Source organism: Bradysia coprophila (assembly GCF_014529535.1).
Source record: "Bradysia coprophila strain Holo2 chromosome X unlocalized genomic scaffold, BU_Bcop_v1 contig_39, whole genome shotgun sequence".
NCBI lineage: Eukaryota > Metazoa > Arthropoda > Insecta > Diptera > Sciaridae > Bradysia > Bradysia coprophila.
The window spans coordinates 3,248,243-3,259,814 of NW_023503329.1; positions in this window are offsets into that span (position 1 = coordinate 3,248,243).

Below are 11,572 nucleotides of genomic sequence, written 5' to 3' on the forward strand. Positions count from 1 at the left end.
AACCCTCCACGCCATTCTCCAAAGACAAAAATTTGAAGTGGTTGCATGTAAATACTTCAGTTCTATAAAGTAGGTCTAGTGCGTTTTTACGCTATTTACGTAAATTAATTTTGAAGAGGAGAAATATTTTCGTTTTTCCTTAAAATATGAGTTAACTGAAAACTATTTCGAAATTACAAGCACTTATTGTTAATTTGATGTAGGGTGTGTCGGCAGATTTCGATATTTTATCAAAAAGGTTTTAAAAAAAGCTTCTGTAAAAAGTATACCCTCTGCATTAAAACAGCTGTCACACAACTAGCAAACCAAGAGATATCTAACAATTTATATTGAAGATCAGGGTAATAATCGAATTATTAATTGAAGGTGTAAAGTCGCAAAAAAGCTGAATTCAATATCCTTCATTTGTATCCAAATTGTTGCAGTCTGTTTTGGGGGAGTCAACAAATTGATAAAATGCGAGTCATCTTGCATGTAATACAAAGAAAAATTCAATTTTGTTGCTTTGAATAGACGCAAAAATTGTCAAACTATCTCTGTGCCATACCTTTTATTTCCCTCGGAGAAAAGTGTTTGCATAATGTGATGACGATTGTGGATGAAAATGCTTTTGTTCTTACTTGCAATAAAAGTCAAACACTCACCGTATTTAGTTACGTCAGTAAGTTTTGTTTGGGCAGATAGAGATACCCGTACACTGAATATTCCTGTGAAACTCCTGGTTTTCTCAACTATCCCTCTTGTAACTGTCTTACATAAGAATCCCGTAAGTCATTAAGTATGCATAAATCCTAAGTCCGTCATAGACGGCATGTGTATTTTCATGTATCACTAAATCTGTTTTGTTCTGGCGCTAGAGCTCTCGACTCATAATTGAGAGGTCCCGTGTTCAAATCCGCGGCTGGGCAAGATGATTTTTCCTTAATTCGCTTTCTATGTAACACCTACTCGTAGATATTAATGTACCACTTAATGCTTAGTATTCGAACAGAAATTGCTGACTTTGACAGATTGACAGGTTATGGGCCGATTTTCTAAATAAGGTTTTTTTTTGTTGTTATAATTTGTTTCAGTAGAGACAATGTCACACTGACCTTTCGCAGGCCATCAAATCTTAGTATGTTCAGGGGGTCTAGACGATTAATTTCGCTACACAATTAAACACGGATCGTAAAAATGGCATGTCCCTTCATTCCCCTCATTAAATGCGTACGAAGTAGTTCCCGATTAATTAATTCATTTACTTCATATCTCATTTGAGTATTATTTTACCACTTGAACCTAGATTAACATTATGTTTGTTTGTTTTTAAGACCTCACTAATTGTATTTCACGGCCAATAACAAGTTAATCTGGCCCACCGACTTAAGACGAATCTACACATGGCTAAATTGTTGCCTACTTTTCGGGGGAAAATTATTATTATTTTGATGATAATTTTGGACTCGCATTCTTTTTGGAAAAAGTACGATCATCGTTTGGTGTTAAAATGTGTTAGCTTTCAGGAAAAATTTAAATGCTTGTGGCGATGTAACCTAACTCCGATTAAACTCAAAATATGTGTCAATTTTCGTGAAATATTGAGTTTTCTCAGACTGAGGTTACATCGCCCCAAACATTTACATTTTTACTGAAAGCTAACACGTTTTAACACCAAACGATGGTTTTACTTTTTCCAAAAAGAATGCGAGTCCAAAATTATCATCAAAATAATAATAATTTTACCCCGAAAAGTAGGCAACAATTTAGCCATGTGTAGATTCGTCTTAACATTACGTCTGAACCATGCCTCAAAGTATGCAAATATTTTCTGAGGAAAGTTAGGAGTATAACTAATATCTCGCCCAAATGTAGGCTAGCCATAATTATACACAAATTTAATTCAATACAACAATCAATCAAAACAAATTGAATGTATTTAGGTCAAACGAGTCATTCAATGTGTACATCATTGCAGTCACCAAACCCACCGCAACTATCCAAATAGTGAGGTCTGCGAGAACTTTAGGACGTTACCCATGCGATTACTCGCAAGAACAATTCCATGTGGAATTTTGTTGGACGTGGTAGACAAACCCGTAAAACCATGTGCAGAAATTTCAGTTATAAAAATGACTGCTCAACTTTTGATCGTAATGTAATAAAAAAAGTCATATTGACGATTCCAATTTTTCCATTTTACTTTTGTCGCATATTTATTAGACCATTCGACGGATCCATTTGCACTGGAGTGATAAAGAAAAGAAGGAGAGAAAAAAACAGTTTTCTAAATATTATCTGTCAATTTCCCAAGTGAAATTTCGATAAAAAATAATATCTTTTACCTATCGATATATTTGAATAACAATTGAAACTTTTGTCATTCCATTCTCCAGTTGGTATATATTGCTATAAAAGTTACGTGGCATATGGTTTAAATTTTGTTGGTAAAATTCGAGACCATTTTCAACGGGAGAACGAAGACAATATGTATATTATACATTATATATGTTATTTGTTGTTGCACTTTCGTTGTTTACGAATTTTCGGTTTAATATTAATATATACGTTGAGTTGCTACCTAACTATGATGTGAATGATAAAGACCCAGCGATTGTTCCCAGTCAAATGCAGTGTCGAAAATTTTGCGAAACGATGGTCGATATGAGTAATGATTTGTTCAGAGGGACCACCAACAGTGGATGTGTATTCTAATTCTATGCTATTCGACCAGGACTCATCGGGTATGGAAGGAAGGAAACTATATCGATGATTGATTGTCAGAATCGACATTATCTCATACATCAATATCCTATTCAAATAATTGTTTTGAGAAAAGAGACAACTATTATCAAGCTGACGATATCTCGATTAGTTGGTGTCTGTTAAAGTTAGAAGAAAAAATGGTTTGTGACCAAATTTTAGGGCAGTTAATCGCCCTATAGTGTAGTTGTTAACGTCTAAAAAGTTGCAAAAGAGGTAGAGTTGTGGCTTGTCTTCCAAAAAGATTCCAAACAAATTTTGTAACTATTCTACGGTGAATATATCAAACAAAATTATTATTATCGATCAAGCCAGAATCACGCGTTCATAAGAACATAAGTCCCATCCCGTTTCACTAGATATAATCAAATTTAAAATTAAAACATTAGGATAATACTTTCCAACTTCGAACCGCATAAATTTGACATTGTTACGATATGATGATAAAGTAAAACTGTAAATGAAATGAACATTTTACAACGGTGAATTGTGCGGAAAGTTTTAAGCTGTACGAAACAATAGTGAAAATGACCACAAAAATGTGTAACTTTTTGATGACATGTCGGGAAGTATATTTTCGTCTTTTTTTAAACTTATACGTGCGATTGCCCGTGTCCGGAATAATTTCAATCGAAACGAGTGTAACAAGATGACAATTCTATTATTTATTAATCAAAATGCATATAACAACTGATCTACGGAAATTTGCGTAAAATATATTTTTTTAAACTTAATAAAGAGACATAACTAGAAACGTAGTTGAAGTCAAATTATTATGAAATGTGTACATCTTAGAAATTGCGCATATGCGCAATTACGAAGCCCCGTACGACGTTCCTTTCAAATGTAACACAAATTTCAAGCTGACCTAAAATTTTAATTTATTGAGAGGCCTAAGGCCAAGTTACAGCCTTAGTCCAACGACCCAAATTTATTTTTTTTCCAACAGTATTCTATTCGGCCTTCGATTACCTTCCAAATGAAACAAAAATTAGGAAAATCGGATGAAATTTACTCGAGTTATATGCAAAATACACTTAGCGGCCTTAGTCCCAGGACCCAAATTTATTTATTTTTTCAACAACATTCTATTCGGTGTTCGATTACCTTTCAAATGAAAAATAAATTAGGAAAATCGGATCAAATTTACTCGAGTTATATGCAAAACACACTTAGGGCCGTGGAGCGGCCTTAGTCCAAGGACCCAAATTTTAAATTTTTTTCCACAACATTCTATTCTGTGTTCAATTACATTTTAAATGAAACAAAAATTAGGAAAAAGGGATGAAATTTACTTGAGTTATATGCAAAATACACTTAGGGCCGAGTAGCGGCCTTAATCCAAGGACCCAAATTTAATTTTTTTTTCAACAACATTCTATTCGGTGTTCGATTACCTTTCAAATGAAACAAAATTTAGGAAAATCGGATCAAATTTACTCGAGTTATATGCAAAATACACTTAGGGCCGAGGAGCGGCCTCAGTCCAAGGACCCAAATATCAAACATTTTTCTCACCACATTCTATTCGGTATTCAATTACCTTTCATATAAGACAAAAAATAGCAAAATTGGATGATATTTACTCGATCTATACGCAAAATACACTTAGGGCCGAGAAGCGGCCTCAGTCCAAGGACCTAAATTTAAAACGTTTTTCGCCACATTATATTCGGGCTTCGATTACCTTTCAAATGAAACAAAAATTACGAAAAAAAGGATGAAATTTACTCGAGTTATATGCAAAATACACTTAGGGCCGAGTAGCCTTTCACTTCTAGGGCCCTAACTCACGGTCCATTCACCCGATTTCAATAAACTTTTTTTTCCTGGATCGGTATCGACAATACCTATCTTTTGCCGTTTCATTTGCATTTCCATCGTTTTTTTGCCGTAAATATCCCCAAAAGACCTTAAAGCACTTAGGCGGCCCTAACTCACGAAGGACCGACCCAAATATGCCCATCTTCGAACTTAGCCTCACTATTTTGACTAGCTTTCAGGGAAAAAAATTTTGAAATCGGATTTGATTTACTCAAGATATCGACGTGACGGACAGACAGACGGACAGACAGACAAAATTTTTATTGCGGATTCGTTATCTATGAACAGAACATAGGCAAACACTTTGCCCTTACCGTCTGCTTCGAATTCCATCAATTACACACGGCATCGTAATCCTATAAGCCCCTTTGTACTTGGTACGGGGCTAAAAAGTGACAACAAATATTTTGCATGAGAGACTTAACTTTGGAAAATGTTTGAAAAAAATTTGCGTAAGTGACTGCTTTGGAAAACGTTTGGGAATAATTTGCAAAAAAGACTTAAGAGTGATATCGCGAAATCTTCGAACAACTTTGGGACAAGGGGTTACGGATATTATTGACTCATTCGATTCGTTGAACTTTTGCGAGTAAAACGTAGTACTACGTTTGGTGAACTCTATTTTGTTGTCGACGCTCGGGGTCATGAATTAAGGGTCTGCCGAAAGGAGATTAAAATCGTTTTCTCGCGATTAGCCGAGTAAAACCATTTTGGGAAAAAACGTTTTTAGCTAGCCTTGTAGGCCTTGAAGAGACGTTCATTTTGAGTATACACACCACCAGGTCCATGTTGACCTGTTGGTGATATCAATCATTTTAGGTGAAAAAATAGGTGATTTTCCCAAGTCCCTGACCGCATGCAGTGACATAAGTCCGAGACATTGTATGTATGGTGAGAGAGCGTAGCCTCATAACATATAAAAACATCTTTGGATAAGTTTGACTGCAAAGGTTTGGAGCGACTTTAGCGAAAGTCCACCCCAAGTCGACGAAATTTTATCCCTTTCTTTAGTTTGTTTTTCGCTTTTTTGAGGTTTTTTGTGCGGCTATTCATTATTTATTGCTTACAAGAGTGAGATCAACTAAAATAAAAAAATTTTCGATGTAGTCGACGTGGTTCTAATACTCTTGGAACCCAAATTTCGATCTATTTGAACTATTTTCTATATAACAGTGGGGTATGAAGCATTTTTGGACTTTTTTGTGGCTATTCATTGATTGCATTTTTACCGGTTTGTCCAAAAACATTAAATTTCTATAAATTTTTTTGACCTGCATCTAGTTTACTAGCAGTATACCAGCAGTGCGCTGATTATGTAATGTTAGTTAAAACACATTTCAAGTCTGTCTTCATTACAAAAAATATTAGAGAAACTTAGAAAATTTAAAAGTTCTAATTAAGAAATAAAGCACGAGACACGTAAGTTCAATATACAATACTAACCAACGTTTCAATGATTAAATCTATGCTGGAATTAATTCCATTTCCAATTCCCTTTAGTTGTATGGTTGAATACCTTAAAAAAAATCGTTTGCGCTTGTTTCGCCTGATTTACAGTTGTTGGTTGTACTAAAATACATACCGTGCATGCACTTACACTCGCATATTTGAACACAGACAGAACCATAATTTCTCGAACAATAAAAGAATTATTCCCAGGTTTTATTCGCCTCCATGAACACCGAGTCCATCAGCCCATACATACGTTTCGACATGTCACTGGAAATCAATGTTCATTACGATAGAGTGTAATCGATTGTAAACATCAGGATAATATAATGTTTACTACAGTCAACTATTATAATGACGAACCGACATTGACCACAAAATCATCAACACAAATATTCAAAGTCAACTGTTATCCTAAAGAGGCTATACTAAAAGCACTTGGACCGCCGTCAACCTCTTTGCAGTTCACTGAGGTATGTAATGTACATACGTATCTGGCAACAATATTAATGCTCATGTTTTGTTTGTAATGTTATCACATCAGAAATCGTTTGCATCCATGTACCATAATAATTAGCATGATCAAACAAAACATCTGAAAATTAATGATAAAAAAACATAATAGAACTACGTATTGTTATAACCTCGGTCGTAACATCCGAAGTGTAATTTGTAGTAAATTACCTGTCTACATGTATAAAAAGACAGTCAGAGATTGATTGTACACCTATTTTTGAAGAAGTGTGCAAGAATAATAGGTGTTTTTAGGCAGTATCAAAATCAATAATGATTATGGATGGCCTTGTTAATCGTCGGATTTCTTTTACTTTAAAAAGGGAATATTTATTAATCACTTTAACAGAGTTAACAACAGCTCAACAGCAATTTCTTCACGGCCAATTCAACGGAAGTGTTCTATGGAAACAGTCATAATGTGTATTTTTGAAAAATTGTGGAATGTGAGGCATTACTGGCCTATATGGAAAAAATGCATCACCTAATAGTATTGGTAAGGGACACGAAAAATAACAACATGCAATGCCAGTATATTTTTTAATTTTCAATGTCGATAGAGGGTGTTTTATGTTGATTGAAACTAGGGATGAGCGGGTTGAGGTTTTTTCAAAACCCGCCCTAACCCGACCCGGCCCGTTATCCGTTTCTGAAACCCGACACTTTTGAAACCCGACAAATTTTTAACCCGCCCGAACCCGGCCCAACCCGTTAAAGATATATGAAACCCGCCCAAAAACCGGCCCGCCCAGTAAAATCTGTATAGAAAATTCTAGCTGCGCTGACAGATTTCAAACTATTGTTAAATAAAGTTAAATCGCTGAACGTATTAACGACTCAGTTTTGGGGTTAGTTTTTCGCCAATTGATCAGAGACAAATTTATGAGTATCATAAACACCAGGATTACACCTAACTTTAATAAATATTCACGCCGTAAGTGCGCCTTCTATTTAAAACATACAGTATAGCGGGTCCTTTTAACGCTTAGTGTTTGACATTTATTACAAGACATCAGCGTAAGATCGTCCAAACGTCACTTGTAATTATTTACATTTTTAGCGCACTAATGGGATAATAAGGGTATTCCCGAACCGAGTTTAGTTTTTATACTCGAGGCTAAAAAGGCTAAAAAATGAAATTTTAAGAATTTGGCGAATGTGTCCGCCGCCGCCGGTGTGATTCTTGCTTGAATAGAAAAAAAATTTCTCGATATTTGGAAATTCCATACCCTACGAAATATTGTGTTGGTAAATGGAACATTTACTCTATGGACGCGATTTTTTTTAAAAATTTCTAGTGTTCACTAAAAATCTCACAAGTTTGTCTGGAAATTTTTTTTCCCATAGTAAGCCATACAAACTTAGTAGTCCATAGAGAAAAATGTTCCATTTACCAACACAATATTTTGTAGGGTATGGAATTTCCAAATATCGAGAAAACTTTTTTCCATACAAGCAAGAATCACTTGTCGACTGTCACCGAAAACAAACTGCTAATTTTTAGCGCGGGATCTCAGGACTTCGGTGAGAGGTAATTCACGCCATAGGTCCTCCAAAAATTTAAATTTTGGCAACTGACAGTTGGACAAAATACTGCTGACTTCATGTAACTAATGTCAAAAACTGTGCTTTAAAAAGTCCTGATATGCAATGAATGTACTTAGAGTATACTTTCATTGCCGATATGCACTATGTTTTGAAATGGAAGGCGCACTTATGGCGTGAATTAATTTTTCAATCGGACTTATACTAGTGATAAACGTAATTTGATTAATTTTTGGGCTTGAAGACTGAAATTCGACGGATTCGACACGCAAACTACGATTGAAAAATTTAAATTTACTTAACTCGTGATATACTAATACCATTCAGTGACACTTCTGTCAGTATCTTACACTTTTAATTTTTTTTAATCTTTTATACTCTGTATGACAAAGAATTTAACGAACGACAATCGAGTCGACTTAAGAAAAACTCTGTTGAGAGTTCTAAGTGAACTAATATGACTGAACGAATCATTTTTATAGTCATTTTAAATAAGTCGGGTTAATTCGGGCTTTGATTTCAAATACCCGCCCAAACCCGGCCCAACCCGAAATTCATTTTTTGAAACCCGACTCAGAGCCAACCCGAACTACTCACAACCCGCCCGCCCAAAACCCGACGGGCCGGGTCGGGTTTGCGGATTACCCGAATCTTCGGGTCAACCCGCTCATCCCTAATTGAAACAACCGTATCTTCAACTGTTCTTTGATTTCAGGACTATGATGCAACGTTGATTTCTCAGAAGGGCCAACGTACAAAAAGAACCGGATGTGCTTACATCTTTTAATATTTTTATTTCAAATCAAACTTTGAAGTTCAAAACGAAGAGTGGATAAAATAGAAAATCAATCAAAAAAATCCTTTGAAAACTAGAAACTTCTTTCATCAGAAAATCCTGGAAATCCCCAACAATCGATAGCAATCCTTAAAAAAACAGCTAAAACGCTAAAGAATATTCTTTATTTTATAAAATCGTCAAAAACTCATTAAAAATCCTTTGCAATGAAAAATTTTCGCCCCTCAGTTAAATTAGATTTTAGTTAAAGGATTCATTAAGACCAATTGTTCGAGGATCTGCATCTTTAGATGAATACAGATCTCGAGCTGTTTCAGATATACAAAGTTTATACTTCACAAAATACTCTCAAGTTAAACTGTAAACTCCAACAGAAACTAACAATGAATTGCTCAAAGAGTCACATTTAAAAAAAAAGTAAAATCTCTATATATCTACGTTTTTATAAAAGAGCTCTACCAAGACTTCTCGACTGTATAGAGAGAATAGATTTTTGTTGCTAACTACCTATAAACGAAAAATTAGTTTCTTTCAAAAACTTTCTTTTGTAAGTTTTCGTTCGAATCCCATTCAAACAATTCCATTCTTCCTTTCTTGCTGCATTTCAATTGAAATTAAAAGTGGAAATGCATTATTGGAATTATGAATCAAATTACGTTATGAATCCATAAATCCTGGTATTTTAATAGGTTTGCTCGTTGTTATAAGTCGTCACCAGCACATTATTAGTTGTAAATTAAGTGTGCTGCCTAATCAAGGTCAGCTGGTGTTTTAAAACTTTTCGGAAATTTATCTCTCGCATTGTTTTTCTATTTAATTATAAGCTCAACCAAATGCGATAATGTTTAATTGCTCAACAAGCTAATCGTACTCTCACATAGATGTTGCAGAGAATTATCTTCATTATTTAATATCAAGTCATTGAAAAATTAATTTAATTTACCCTGTAGTAGTTTCAGTAGTTGAAGTGAATTCTACTGTGGTGGTTGTAAATAAAAGAACAAAAATCCTGGATTTAAAGCTTTTTCGGATTAGTAGGAACAAATCTATTTCAAATAAAAATTATTTCTGCCATTTTCCATATATTTGCAATTTGCAATATTTGCAATCTGCAATTTTCTATGTATATTTTGGTCAACTTATGACTACTTTACTGAATTTTGTCATTTTCCAAATATTTTGGTCAATCTGTTTCTCCATAACTCATTTCTGCGTTTATAGATAATATATATTTTGGTGAAGTTATGACTCCAGTGACACAAAAAAATCTATTCACATATTCAGGCAACTGTTTCGAATAAGACCCATTGGCTCATATGACTGGGTTAGTCGTAATTTAGCAGAAAAAAAATATATTGTCCACTAAAGAGCGCTGAATCAATGAAACTCGTGTGAATTACGGACCTCGCTTCGCTCTGGACGCAAATATCACACTCGTTCAAAATTTACTCTTTTATTTGCCTAGCTAGTAATTATCAAAAATGGGAAACATTCATTTCGGATTACAATTTGATGTAAAAATTGTCTTAGATCTTAGATCTTAGAAACCTTCAGAAAACATCTAATACTCAATATTCGACAATTATTGACTTAAAAATAGGTCCAAACGTGCTGCAACAAGCAAAACGCCTGTAAGAAGAAACAATACAATCGAAAGCATAGATTGTGAGATAATATCGCGGGAAGGTAGCATGTACCCAAAATTAGTCGGTACTTTTACAGTAATAAGTGAAAATCAGACGAGGGGGAAACAACAATGAAAAATCATGTCCCCCGTTCGACCATTCCCCTATTTTTTCACCATTATTCGCTTGCATTTCCCTTTATTTGTACATTATTACCTTTATTCCCCCGAACCCTGTCCTACCATTTGCTAGTGTTGTGTCCCCCTCGAAATCAAATGTTGAAACAATTTCGGATTTCATTTGTTATGAAGAATTGAAACACAAACAAACATATGAAGAATTGAGTAACATTTGCGTAACATTGATTGGATTACTTTCATCACTCACGAGCGAGTGATGTACATACGTGTATGCGGAGCGGGGACCGAACAATCAAATCTATTCAAGTTTGCTGTTATATTTTGTTCGGCATGTGACTTTTTGGTCAGTCTGAATGAAAAACACGGAAAAAAGGTTCTTGTTGATGGGTCAAAAACACACCTTTTTGTTCATAGTAACATAATATACTATTTCATACCTATGACCCGAAAAGTCGCCTTCGGCCCTGTCTGGAAACTTCTCACACGCTAAAAAAGACTTAGTCCTAGGTACGAAATGTACTATTTTTCACACTTTCTGGAAAATTTTCTAAAATTCTCATTTTTAGCATATTTTCTGTAAATTTTTTTAAAAATTTCCAATTCCTTATATTTTTGGTCAACTTATGACTCCATAACACATTTATCCAAATATATTTTGGTCAACTCGACTCGATGACACAATTCTGATATTTTTCCTTGTATTTTCCATATATTTTGATTAACTCATGACTCCAAGACACATTTACAAAAAGGTTATAAGAATGATCATAGGTCAAGAAACTGCCGTAACAATATTATAATCATTGCAAGCCGTATATAATATGAACTATGGAATGCCTTAATGCCATGTCACATAAAGAAAAACCACTTTTCGGCTCTTGTAAAGTTAATTGAATGCGGAGAGGAAAAGAGGATTTGAATTTTTGTTTTCGTTGGAA